The 14,111-nt window shown below is 49.8% G+C and overlaps 1 pseudogene; it reads right to left on the reverse strand.

The window, feature by feature from the left end:
• Positions 1-5,522: 5,522 nt before the first annotated feature.
• Positions 5,523-8,481, reverse strand: LOC123058029 (UDP-glycosyltransferase 73C5-like; annotated as a pseudogene).
• Positions 8,482-14,111: the final 5,630 nt, after the last annotated feature.

The following is a 14,111-nucleotide window of genomic DNA, read 5'->3' on the forward strand; positions in this document are numbered from 1 at the left end:
TTGGTGTTTGCGTTTAGCATGAATATGATTTGATCATGTTTATTGCAATACGGCTATTCATTTAAGTAAGAGAATAACTTGTTGTTATGTTTACATGAATAAAACCTTATATGGTTACACACCCAATGAAAATGGTTCGTTGGATCTCGATCGTAGTGATACACATATTCATAATATTGAAACCAAAAGATGCAAAGTTAATAATGATGGTGCAATTTATTTGTGGCATTGCCGTTTAGGTCATATTGGTGTAAAGCGCATGAAGAAAATCCATGCTGATGGGCTTTTGGAATCACTTGATTATGAATCAGTTGATGCTTGCGAACCATGCCTCATGGGCAAGATGACTAAGACTCCGTTCTCCAGAACAATGGAGCGAGCAACAGATTTGTTGGAAATCATACATACTGATGTATGTGGTCCGATGAATATTGAGGCTCGTGGCAGGTATCATTATTTTCTGATCTTCACAGATGATTTGAGAAGATATGAGTATATCTACTTGATGAAACACAAGTCTGAAACATTTGAAAAGTTCAAAGAATTTCATAGTGAAGTGGAGAATCATCGTAACAAAATTAGAAGTTTCTACGATATGATCGCAGAAGTAAAATATTTGAGTTACGAGTTTGGCCTTCAGTTAAAACAATGTGAAATAGTTTCACTACTCACGCCACCTGGAACACCATAGTGTAATGGTGTGTCCGAACATCGTAACCGTGCTTTATTAGATATGGTGTAATCTATGACGTCTCTTACTGATTTATCGCTATCGTTTTGGGGTCATGCATTAGAGACAGCTACATTCACGTTAAATAGGGCACCATCTAAATCCATTGAGATGACACCATATGAACTATGGTTTGGCAAGAAACCTAAGCTGTCGTTTCTTAAAGTTTGAGGTTGCAATGCTTACGTGAAAAAGTTTCAACCTGATAAGCTCAAACCCAAATCGGAGAAGTGCATCTTCATTGGATACCCAAAAGAAAATGTTGGGTACACCTTCTATCATAGATACGAAGGCAATATATTCGTTGCTTTGAATGGATCCTTTCTAGAAAAGGAGTATCTCTCGAAAGAAGTGAGTGGGAGGAAAGTAGAACTTGATGAGGTAACTGTACCTGCTCCCTTATTGGAAAGTAGTTCATCACAGAAATCTGTTCCTGTGACTACTACACCGATTAGTGAGGAAGCTAATGATGATGATCATGTAACTTCAGATCAAGTTACAATCGAACCTCGTAGGTAAACCAGAGTGAGATCCGCACCAGAGTGGTACGGTAATCCTGTTCTGGAGGTCATGTTACTTGACCATGACGAGCCTACGAACTATGAGGAAGCGATGATGAGCCCAGATTCCGCGAAATGGCTTGAGGCCATGAAATCTGAGATGAGATCCATGTATGAGAACAAAGTATGGACTTTGATTGACTTGCCCATTGATTGGCGAGCCATTGATATTAAATGGATCTTCAAGACGAAGACGGACGCTAATAGTAGTGTCACTATCTACAAACCTAGAATTGTCGCAAAAAGGTTTACGACAAGTTCAAGGTGTTGACTACGATGAGAGTTTCTCACTTGTATCTATGCTTAAGTCTGTCCGAATCATGTTAGCAATTGCCGCATTTTATGAAATCTGGCGGGTGGATAAACAAAACTGCATTCCTTAATGGATTTATTAAAGAACAGTTGTATATGATGCAACCAGAAGGTTTTGTCAATCCTAAAGGTACTAAGAAAATATGCAAGCTCCAGCGATCCATCTATGGACTAGTGCAAGCATCTCGGAGTTGGAATATACACTTTGATAAGTTGATCAAAGCATATAGTTTTATACAGACTTGTGGTGAAGCCTGTATTTACAAGAAAGTGAGTGGGAGCACTACATCATTTCTGATAAGTATATGTGAAAGACATATTGTTGATTAGAGATAATGTAGAATTATTCTACAAAGCATAAAGGAATGTTTGAAAGGAGTTTTTCAAAGAAAGACCTCAGTGAAGCTGCTTACATATTGAGCATCAAGATCTATAGAGATAGATCAAGACGCTTGATAAGTTTTTCAATGAGTACATACCTTGACAAGATTTTGAAGTAGTAAAAGAAGGAGTTCTTGAGTGTGTTACAAAGGTGTGAAGTTGAGTAAGACTCAAAACCCGACCATGGCAGAAGATAGAGAAAGAATGAAAGTCATTCCCTATGCCTCAACCATAGGTTCTATAAAGTATGCCATGCTATGTACCAGACCTATTGATACCCTGCCCTGAGTTTGGCAAGGGAGTACAATAGTGATCTAGGAGTAGATCACTAGACATTGGTCAAAATTATCCTTAGTGGAATAAGGATATGTTTCTCGATTATGGAGGTGACAAAAGGTTCGTCGTAAAAGGTTATGTCGATGCAAGTTTTGACACTAATCCAGATGACTCTAAGTCTCAATCTGGATACATATTGAAAGTGGGAGCAATTAGCTAGACTAGCTCCATGCATAGCATTGTTGACATAGAAATTTGCAAAATACTTACGGATCTGAATGTGGCAGACCCGTTGACTAAACTTCTCTCACAAGCAAAACATGATCACACCTCAGTACTCTTTGGGTGTTAATCACATAGCAATTTGAACTAGATTATTGACTCTAGTAAACCCTTTGGGTGTTGGTCACATGTCGATGTGAACTATGGGTGTTAATCACATGGTGATGTGAACTATTGATGTTAAATCACGTGGCGATGTGAACTAGATTATTGACTCTAGTGCAAGTGGGAGACTGAAGGAAATATTCCCTAGAGGCAATAATAAAGTTATTATTTATTTCCTTATATCATGATAAATGTCTATTATTCATGATAGAATTGTATTAACCGGAAACATAATACATGTGTGAATACATAGACAAACAGAGTGTCACTAGTATGCCTCTACTTGACTAGCTCGTTGATCAAAGATGGTTACGTTTCCTAACCATAGACATGAGTTGTCATTTGATTAACGGGATCACATCATTAGGAGAATGATGTGATTGACTTGACCCATTTCGTTAGCTTAGCACTTGATCGTTTAGTTTGTTGCTATTGCTTTCTTCATGACTTATACATGTTCCTATGACTATGAGATTATGTAACCCCCGTTTACCGGAGGAACACTTTGTGTGCTACCAAACGTCACAACGTAACTGGGTGATTATAAAGGTGCTCTACAGGTGTCTCCGAAGATACTTGTTGGGTTGGTGTATTTCGAGATTAGGATTTGTCACTCCGATTGTCGGAGAGGTATCTCTCGGCCCTCTCGGTAATGCACATCACCTAAAGCCTTGCAACTAATGAGTTAGTTGCGAGATGATGTATTACGAAACGAGTAAAGAGACTTGCCAGTAACGAGATTGAACTAGGTATTGAGATACCGACGATCGAATCTCGGGCAAGTAACATACCGATGACAAAGGGAACAACATATGTTGTTATGTGGTCTGACCGATAAAGATCTTCGTAGAATATGTGGGAGCCAATATGAGCATCCAGGTTCCGCTATTAGTTATTGATCGGAGACGTGTCTCGGTCATGTCTACATTGTTCTCGAACCCGTAGGGTTCGCACGCTTAAGGTTTCGATGACAGTTATATTATGAGTTTATGAGTTTTGATGTACCGAAGGAGTTCGGAGTCCCGGATGAGATCAGGGACATGATGAGGAGTCTCGAAATGGTCGAGACGTAAAGATCGACATATTGGACAACTATATTCGGACATCGGAAAGATTCCGAGTGATTCAGGTATTTTTCGAAGTACCGGAGAGTTACGGGAATACGTATTGGGCCATATTGGGCCATACGGGAAAGAAGGAAAAGGGCCTCAAGGGTGGCCACACCCCTCCCCTTGGTCTGGTCCGAATTGGACTAGGGAAGGGGGGCTCCCCCTTCCTTCCTTCTCCTTTTCCCTTCCCTTTCCTTCCCTCCTACTCCTACAATTTGGAAGGGCTCCTAGTTCTACTAGGAAAGGGGGAATCCTACTCCCGGTGGGAGTAGGACTCCCCTAGGGCGCGCCATAGAGAGGGCCGGCCCCTCCCCTCCTCCATTCCTTTATATACGTGGCCAGGGGGCATCCCATAGACACACAAGTTGATCTTCGTGATCATTCTCTTAGCCGTGTGCGGTGCCCCCCTCCACCATAGTCCTCGATAATATTGTAGCGGTGCTTAGGCGAAGCCCTGTGACGGTAGAACATCAAGATCGTCACCACGCCGTCGTGCTGACGGAACTCTTCCCCGACACTTTGCTGGATCGGAGTCCGGGGATCGTCATCGAGCTGAACGTGTGCTAGAACTCGGAGGTGTCGTAGTTTCGATGCTTGATCGGTCGGGCCGTGAAGACATACGACTACATCAACCGCGTTGTGCTAACGCTTTCGCTTCCGGTCTACGAGGGTACGTAGACAACACTCTACCCTCTCGTTGCTATGCATCACCATGATCTTGCGTGTGCGTAGGAAATTTTTGAAATTACTACGTTCCCCAACAGTGCGACCTAGTAAGAAGAAAACAAAGACACATCAGCACACACATGAATATTGGCCCCAGTGTCAATCCACCAATCGGTGGACTGACAAACTGAAAGTATGGTAAACAGATTACCATACCCAGATGCCGCATCATTGTTACTCAGAGTGACATTCAAAGACTTGGAGTCCTATGCTGGCTTCTTGTACTTGTTTGGGCACTTTTTTACCCAATGTTCATCTGAACCACAAGTAAAGCAGCCATCTCTCCTTTTGTCTTTCTTCTTACCCTTTTTCTTAAAGGCAGTATTCTGCTGGACAGAGTTCTTTCCCTTGAACTTGTGGAAGTTCTTCTGCACCACATTGGTGCTAGACGCCTTCTCCTGTTCAGGAGCAATCGTTTCTGTGAGGGACACACCATCAACCCAGAACACATTCATCAATGTGAGCCACAAGGTGGTCCTAGTCTGCCAACGCTTGAAATGCGTCCCGGTAAACTTTTCTGGTTTCAGAGTAGCAGCAAAGCCTTGAATCGAAAAGTGCCTAAAATAAGGTTTTTGGATTGTCGGAAATATTAGCACTTTTCCGATTAGACTTATCCACGAGTAAATGATAAGCATGGCATAAAAGGTATGCATCTCATAGCGATACCTAAGCATACTAGCACGTATAGAACATAGAATCGAACCTTTTATGAGCAGCACATATACGGCTAGCATAAGTACGAGTAAACGAGGGATGAACAGATCATACCCTCCAGTTGGCCAGGCCAACGCGGCGGCGGTAGCAGCAGCCTCGGTGTCGTCCGTGGCTTTCTTCTTAGCGGCGGCGGCGTCAGCCATGGTGTCGATGAGGAGCGCGCGTGTACCACTCCTCTTCCAAAGCTCCCAATGGCAAGTGGTAGAGCATTCCTTATAAAGGGATCTCAACTCTCCTCAACTAGCAAGGTGGGACTAAACTTTCCACCACCTGCCATCTCATACATGGGCCTGAAGATTAACTAGGGATTAGTGTCTTATATGGGCCTAAGCCCATCCATAATCCAACACGAGATGACAAATTAGTTAGCAAACACGGCAATTTTTTGTGACAAAAATAAACTAAAGCATGAAAATTGTTATACTTGGCAACTAATTTTGTTATTATCAGATTAAAAAAAGCTCATTCGCGTTCTATACTACATTTATACATTTGTTGCCCAAATTTTGCAAGCGCATGTACAATATGAGTTTTATAACAACTAGTAATATCTTTGCAATGCCTAAAAAACTAGCTTTACAATCCGATGATGAGTTATACAGCTTAGGACTGTAGTGACAATGGAGCACCGGCTTCGATCTTCTCGCCGTCGTTGCTTCGGAGCTCTGCCGCCGTGAGAGGATGGGTCATCGAGCTTGTGTCCCTCTCGTGGCTCCTTTTTCTCGACGGCTCCAAGGCGTAGCGGATCATGTCCGTCAGGTCGGAGTACGACGACCCGCCTTCCTCCATGGCCGCTCTCGCCTCCCTGGCAACTTCCTTGGCTCTGGAGCTCCTCACCGTCCTCTCGGGCCCGCCATCTATCAGCTCGGCAATGGCCTTCTCCACGTCGCCGCTCGGCACCTGGACGCCATCGGCCACTTTGGGGACGTTCTTGGCGGGCACCTTGACGCCCGACCTGATGCCTATGCGGAGCACGTCCACGAGCAGCCGCTCGCTGCAGAACTGGTCGGTGAAGCAGGGCCACGTCAGCGTCGGCACGCCGTGGGAGATGGCCTCCAGCGTCGCGTTCCATCCGCAGTGCGTGAGGAAGCCACCCACCGCCGGGTGCGATTGGATGGTCACCTGCGGCGCCCACCCGCGCACGACGAGGCCCTTGCCCTCCACGCGCGACTCGAACCGGACGCGGATTTTTCACGCATATGCTTCGAAGCCCTGCTATCTTGGCCATCCGTCACTGTTATGTGTCTCGAGATGCAAGGAGAACTTGTGGGCGCTTAAACTCTCGATTAGCAGGAGTAGTTCTGTAGGTCTACTTCGTAGGTCCTCCTCCAAGAATAGTGGCCGGCAGTAGACCTGTAGGGTTTTGTTGTTTTCCACACAGTGCCAGCATCTCCCAGCACAAAAGCATTATTGTATGAGGTCCATGCATGTCTCTCCTTCAAAACTCTGTCACATGCATGCTCAATCTCTCTCACACAAGCTATCTCTTTTCTCACCCTCTCATATACTGCACAAGCTCTCTTTTACCTACGAAAATAAAAGCTTTCTCTCATACTCTCACACTCAAGTTAAAAAATAGCAAGTTCAGAATGACACTGTTTCTCTCTCTCACTCCTCTCACAGGTTCTCTCCCTTCAATTTCTCAAAGCGAGTTGTTCCCTCAGCCCCAAGTTCTCTCTCATTCAAAGCCCACAATTTTTTCTCAACTAAGGAGTAGCCAGCCCTCTAATGGCGGTCCAATCTGCGGCGTCCCTCTTTCTCTGCAACACAACCCAAATGCTAGCAAGGACATGACAGATAAAGAGAGAGAACTCTTCCGCGCATGCGCACAATGACTTTCTGTGAGTTTTCTTGTCCTTGTCCACTTCCTGGTGTCTTTTGTCTAGGTAGCATGTAGCAGGGTCAGGGGAGCAGTGGCCTACCACTTCGTAGATTGATCACAGTGGACAACCTGTATACACCAACGTGATTATGAACTGCAAAACCTGAAGATGAGCTTTGACCGTGCCATGACCTCGTCTATCCCGAGGAATACATGCAGCCAGGATAGAGGCGCTCCGAAGCATATGCCTTCTCAAATATTATCCGACTCGAACCCCTCGTCGTCGAGCAGCGCCTTCACGCCGATGCCGGCCTTGGCCCTTTTGATGGCCCATACGAACGGCCGCCCTGACGCCTCGAGGCCGCGCGCGAGCTCGGCGAGCTGCTTCGCTGGCAGCTGCGCGATGCTGCCAAAGCTGACGTACAGCACACGCCGGTGGCCGGGCGTCGAGCCATGAGACGACGTGGCCGACATCGACGTCGGCGTGGTTGCCGCGGTCGGCCATGGCGTCGGCGTCCTTGTCCAAGATGCCAGAGGTGCACGTCGACCCGAGAACCCACGTCCTCTTGCGGAGCACCGCCGCATACGCGTCGACAAAGATCCCCTCGACGCCGCCTAACGTGTTGATCAGCAGGCCATCAGCGGTGGCCTCGGCATCGAGAATGTCGCGCTGCTCCTTCTCCACGCCGGGGTGATGGAAGAAGCCCCGGAACATGGCCGTGTTCCCGACGGCGCCCATCGGGAAGTCCGGCACCTCGAACGGCTCCGTCTCGTTGTCGCCGACACGGTCGTACACGCCGTGCGTGGAGTGGACAGGTTGTGCACGGCGAGGAGGAAATAGGCGGACGGGCAGTGCAGCATCAGCCTCGGGATGCCGAGCGCCGTGCAAACGCCCGCCGTCCACGGGTTGCACGAGTCGGCGACGATGCAGTCCGGCCGGCGCGGCAGCGCACAGACGTACCCCTGCAACGGCTCCGCCATCTTCCAGACGGCCTGGAAGAAGGCGAGGTACATGGTACTGCTGACGTCGTCGAGCAGCTGGTCGAGGTTCTCCAGCCCCTCCGGCAGCCCCACCTGCGGGCCGGGGAAGGGGAGCTCCACGAGCTCGACGGCGAGGCCCGCCCTCCTGGCTCCGTCGATGGTGGCTCTGTTCCGCGCGGCGTTGACAGGTGTGGTGACGACGGTGACGCGCGGCCCCCACGCGGCGAGGAGGCGAGCTAGGTCCACCATGGGGATGATGTGGCCCTGCGCCACTAGCGGTACCAGCAAGAAGTGTAGCTCCGACGCCGCCATGTCTTCCCGCTCTACGCACTGGTCAACAATGGCGGCAGCAACGGCGAGCTGTTCAGGCTTATCCATCGAGCTGGACAGCTCACTAGAATTCTTTGGGTTGCCTCCAGTCAGACGCCGACTAAGACCTGAGCCGAATGTTTTTTTTTCGAGAGTAAGCCAATAGCGTACTGTATTTTTATAGAAGGGAAAAAGACAGTTTACAAGATTCGTGCGATCGATGCGAACATCCATCGCTCGAGCACCCACTCACACCCATCTACAAGAAAATCAAGTGTGATCTCGCAAAAAACGGTATAATCCACCCGCACCCACACCTGAATTATATACCACTCGCGGATTTCCTCAAGGATGGCTCTAGCTAGCTCATTGTAGTCTTTAGCTTGCTCTGGTCGATTGAACACCTTGGCGTTCCTTTGCTTCCACAGCATCCAAGCCGCGTCGATGACGACCTAGTCAAAACCTCGCTTGTGCTTCCCTTGGAAACCAGAGCGATCCCTAAGCCACCACTCCACAAGTGTGTCCGTGCTATTGGAAGGAAGGACATTGATTTGTAGGGAGTCAAAACACGTGTGCCACACCTGGCGAGCATAAACACACTGCACCACAATGTGCTCAACTGTATCCTCCTCCTGCAAGCAAGTGTAGCAAGGCGAGGTGTTGTCCTGCAACCCATGTCGCGTCCATCTGTCGGATGTCCAAAGCCGGTGTTGCACAGCGAGCCAAGCAAAGATCTTGCACTTTAGCAGTGCCCAGCTACGCCAAATCGCAGCAGCAGTAGGTGATCTAATCGCGCCCTGATTAAGTTTGGCGTAGGTGGATCTCGTTGTATACATGCCCGAAGGGTCATGCGGCCAAGCAAAGATATCCTCCATGTGCACATCTCGTTGAACTGTGGCGACTGCATGCCTCAGGTGGACAGTTTGTAGAAGTGCCCCAAAAGAAGCCTGTGGTTGGACATCGAGTGCCCATCTCTCATCTTCCAAGGCCTGAGCAACCGTACGGGAATTCCCGATCCTCGTTTCCACACCGGCCACCAGCGTGGGCGCAATATCTCTGACGGAGAAGCCATGGATCCATCCATCTCTCTAGAAAAGTACCTTATTTCCTTTGCCCACGGTGATCTGTACCAAACTGTCAAAGACTTGTCTAGCATCGTTGTCCACCATAAGCTCCAATCCATGCCACGCCTTTGCGGGTCCGTACGCCGCAACCATTCCCAGCGCACCCTGAGTCCCAGCGCTTGCAGACTTAGGTTTTTCACCCCAAGACCACCGAAACAGGTTGGCTTACAGATTGAACTCCATGCCACTACGCATTAGCCTCCCTTAACTCGATCTTTTCCTACCCAGAAAAACGCGCGCATCCATCCATCGATGTCCTCCAAAACCCAACCTGGGGCCTTCATTACGAGCAATTGATGCACTGGTCTCGCCTCAAGCACTGACTTGACAAGAACAAGCTGACTTGATCTCTGCAATAAACCTCTCTGCCAAGCCAGAAGGCAGTGCCGAACTTGATCTAAGAGAGGCTGCCATTGTGCCTTGGTGAGATGCTCGATGGCCAGCTGCAGCCCAAGATACTTGCACGGGAATTCTCCAATGGGGCACTGCAGTATCGGCTTGACTCTTGCTTTGTCTTCCTGATCCTGAGAGATCTAGATCGTCGAGGATTTCCTGTAGTTTACTATCAGACCCGAGGCTTCTCCAAATAGCTGCAACGTGACTCGGACAAATAGGAGATCCTGGGGTGTAGGTTTGACGAATAGTGCCACATCGTCCGCATATATGGATAGGTGCTACATCGCCGTAATTCCGGTGAAGGAGCTCAAAACACCATCAGACATGGCTTTAGAGATCATGGCCGTGAGGTCCTCCATGGCGATGATGAAAAGTAGAGGGGAGACCGGGTCCCCTTGTCGCAGTCCTTTTGCATGCCAAATTCTCCTTCCCGGTACTTCGTTAACCAGCACTCTGGTGCTCGAGGATTGCAGCAGCACCGCCAACCATCCGAGACATCGACTTCCAAATCCCTTGGCACAGAGCACTTCAAATAAGAAAGGCCAAGACAAGGAGTCAAAGGCATGGGAGATATCCAACTTGAGAAAAACACCTCTGTTCTTTCTGGCGTGTATTTTCCTAGCCACTTGCTTCACTAACAGATAGTTATCATGCAGATTTCTGCCATGAATGAAAGCCGACTGGTTGGTGGCCACAAGGTCCTTCATGCACGGTCGGATTCGGTTAGCCAGGAGTTTGGCGAACAACTTGGAGAAACTATGCGGCAAACTGATCGGTCGATAATCACCCACTTCTAGGGCATCCGGCTTCTTAGGTATTAGCACAATCAGCGCACGATTTAACCTCGCAAATCCACGGCCATCTCTGACGCAAAGCTTGAGTAGCACTGCCATAATATCGTCCTTGATAATAGGCCAAGCTCTTTGGTAGAACTCGACAGTAAATCCATCCGGTCCAGGAGCCCGATCCGGGGCCATCTCCTTGACAACTGACCAAACCTCCTCGTCCGTGAACAGCACATCCAGACACCCCAGATCTAGCATGTTCATGCCTAGCGACTGTAGGTTTAGCGTGTGCGCTCTTGCCTGTGCCGTGCCAAGCAAGTTATGAAAGGCCCCTGTGAAAATTTCTTCCTTGTGGCTCTGATCAGTGGCGATCTCCTCACCTCGCCTAACCTGGGGTATGAAGTTCTTTGCTCTCCTCCCGTTGGCGACCAGCTGAAAAAACTTGGTGTTGGCATCTCCCTCACGGAGCCATTTGTGTCTCGATCTTTGCCTCTTGATCGTGCGCTCGAGCGATGCAAGCCCTAGGAGAGATAACTTAAGGGTTCTTCTTAGCCACGTCTCCAACTCGGTAAGCCCTCTAGTTTCCATCACTTGGTCCAGGCGATAGATCCCCGTCGTGGCAATCGCCATCTGAAGTTTAATATTCCCTACTTTCCTCTGTCCCCACGCTTGAAGTACTGCCACTGCGTTCCAGAAGAGTGCATCGAGTCTCTTGAAAGGATCCACAATGGCCTGATCGCAAACCCATGCATCCTTCACCGCCTGCTCAAAGCCCTCTAGCTTGACCCAGAAGCTCGCAAAGCGAAATCTTTTCCTCGGCCAGTAAGTAGCATTTGTCGAAAGATGGAGTGGGGCATGATCGGAAACGCTAGCCGAGAGTGCTTGCAATAGGTAGTCTGGCCGCGCCAATTCCCAATCCACCGAGACGAGGATCATGTCGATTTTTGTCATTGCCGGGGCATCTCTCTCGTTCGACCACGTAAAATGACGCCCATGCATGTAGAGCTCTTTAAGTTCATTATTGTCGACGAAGCTCCTAAACTTGTTCATCATGGCCCTGTTAAGGTTCAAATTGTTTTTCTCCGAGGCTCTAAGGATTAAGTTGAAATCGCCCAGGACCATCCATGGCCCCAGGCAAGCCGCTTGCCTCGCTGTCAGCTCCTCAAGGAATAGTGTGTTGAGGTCGTCTCCTTGTGGCCCATAGACCACCATAACCCACCAATCCTCTCCTGACTTGGGGTGTACCAGTCCAGTGATGGAGTTCGTGTCACGCGAGATGTGATTAACTAGCATCACGGTGATATCCCAGGCAAGAATGATCCCGCCTCTCGTATCGATCGCCGGTAAATAAGCAAAGCCGTCTAAGGACGGTCCATAGCATTGCATTAAGAGAATGTTATCGACTACATCGAGCTTTGTTTCTTGTAAACACACTAGGTTAGGCCGCACCGAAACTAGGAAGTCTTTGACAGCTTGCCTCTTCGCTGGGTTGTTCAATCCTCGAACGTTCCAGCACGTCACCTATGGGTTTAAATCCATGGAACAGATTTGCACCCCCACCCATCTCGGAGCACGCTCAGTGTGCGCCGATTTCCTCCGCCGCTCCGGTACTAGCTCCAGAAAGCTGCCCAGGCAAAGCCTTGCCAAACAGGGCTGCAATCACCTGTACATGCTGCTCACGTAGAGGAGAGTCGAAGAGCGACTTGAGCACTTGCATAGCCGTGTTCGTAACCTCCAGATCTTCTGGCACAATTCCCAGCGTGCATAGGAGCACATTCTCCGCAGGTGTGGCTCTTTGCGTGTGCTGCGGAGCCGATTTCTTGGTTGCCGAGTGGTTCTTTTGGGGGTGAATGGTTCTACCTCAAGCCGCAAGGTGGAAGCTTGGACTTACTTGAGAATTGGTGGTGCTAGCTTCTTCACAATGCATGAGCAGAAAGCCTTGAGCTTCGCGTACATCTCCACCTCCTTGGATGTCAGTCCATTGGCTGGGTCGTTGGTCACTACAATGTCCGAGCACGTCTCTTTGGCGCCCTCTTCCACAGGCCTCTCGGCAGGCATCTCTTTTTCTGCATGCACATCCGATGGCGTAGCTACGTGAACAGAGTCACATACAAAGCTTGCATGAATCCCATCAGGGTGGGGCCTGACCGACGCGTGACCATCCGCTGGCTGCATGGCCTCCACTACCAAGGCCACGCCAGGTGACACCACCGCATGCACCTCCATCGCGTTATCATGCCTTGGATCCGCAACCTGTTTATCCACAAGCGACGCGCCCAGCACCGGATTGGACGGATCCCCTCGCGGCGCCACATGCAGATTGTCTGCGCCGATCGAACGCCCAATCGACTCTCTTCCTTGGGATCCCAGCTCCCCCGCATCGATTGCCATCGGCTCGAGGATTGGCCCTACCTTTTCCAAGGCGACAGGAATCTCTGGAGCTGTCACCTGCGGCCCCACTAGCAACGAACTAGACTAGACGGCCACAGCGCATGTGCCCACCACTTCCTCACATTGGCCTGTCGCAACGCGCCCTAGCAGCCGGGGCGGGAGAATTTCCCTCGGGTTTTGCGCCAACATTCTGCCCTCCTCCAGTTACTCTGAGGCCACCACCAATTGCACGGTCAATCTTTCTCCGGTCTCGTTTGAAATCTCGACAACCTTGCTGTTCGAAGCATCCCGATTGGCTTGACCAGTCAAGCGCTTGAAAGCAAATAGGCGCCACGTCATCCTGCTCAAGATGGGGACAACTGGGGCTTCCGTCGCAGCGACAGGTGGGGACTCCATGAGGGGGAGGCGCCAGTCGTTTCCTGCTGGTCTGGACCAGGCCCCATCCCCTTCTCCGGCGGCGACGCTGCCGTGACCACCGACGCGGACATCCGGAACGCCGAACTGCCATGCCAGCCTACGCGGCCTCGGTCTGCCGCCCGCGAGATCACCATCATCGTTGTCTGGAAGTCCACTTTGACCACTGTCTGAAGAGCTCCGGAAGAACCACGGCTCGCCAGCCTCCCTCAAGTCCATGATCATGTCGATGTGAATGAGTACCTTATACTGCAGAAGGGCGGGCGGTGCCTCCATGCCCGGCTCCGGCACAGCCAACCACCGGAGTGTGGGGATGTCTTGTGGGCTCGTCGTCCATGCCGTGAGCTTGAACGAGGACAAGTCAGAGCGGGAAGCCGTCTCTAGTGCCACTGCCTCAACCTTGCAAGACGACCCGAGCAGCTCACCCACCACTGAGCGATCCCAGGCATGGGGGGATGCCCTCAATTTCCAGCCACACATTGAAAACAAACACCGAATGAACTACCTGCGATTGCCGAATCCACGGCCTGAAGAGCAGTCTGTCTCCTTCGAACTCCACCGAGGGGCAAGCCGCCACTCTGTTCCGCACCTCCACCGAAGCAAAACCACCAGAAAATCCTTTGGCCTGTAGCAATGCACTGACACGAGCTCTGCGGTGATGTCCAGTTTCCCGGCAAGGATCTCTTTCACGCGC

This window comes from Triticum aestivum, chromosome 3A (genome assembly GCF_018294505.1).
Source record: "Triticum aestivum cultivar Chinese Spring chromosome 3A, IWGSC CS RefSeq v2.1, whole genome shotgun sequence".
Taxonomy (NCBI): Eukaryota; Viridiplantae; Streptophyta; class Magnoliopsida; order Poales; family Poaceae; genus Triticum; species Triticum aestivum.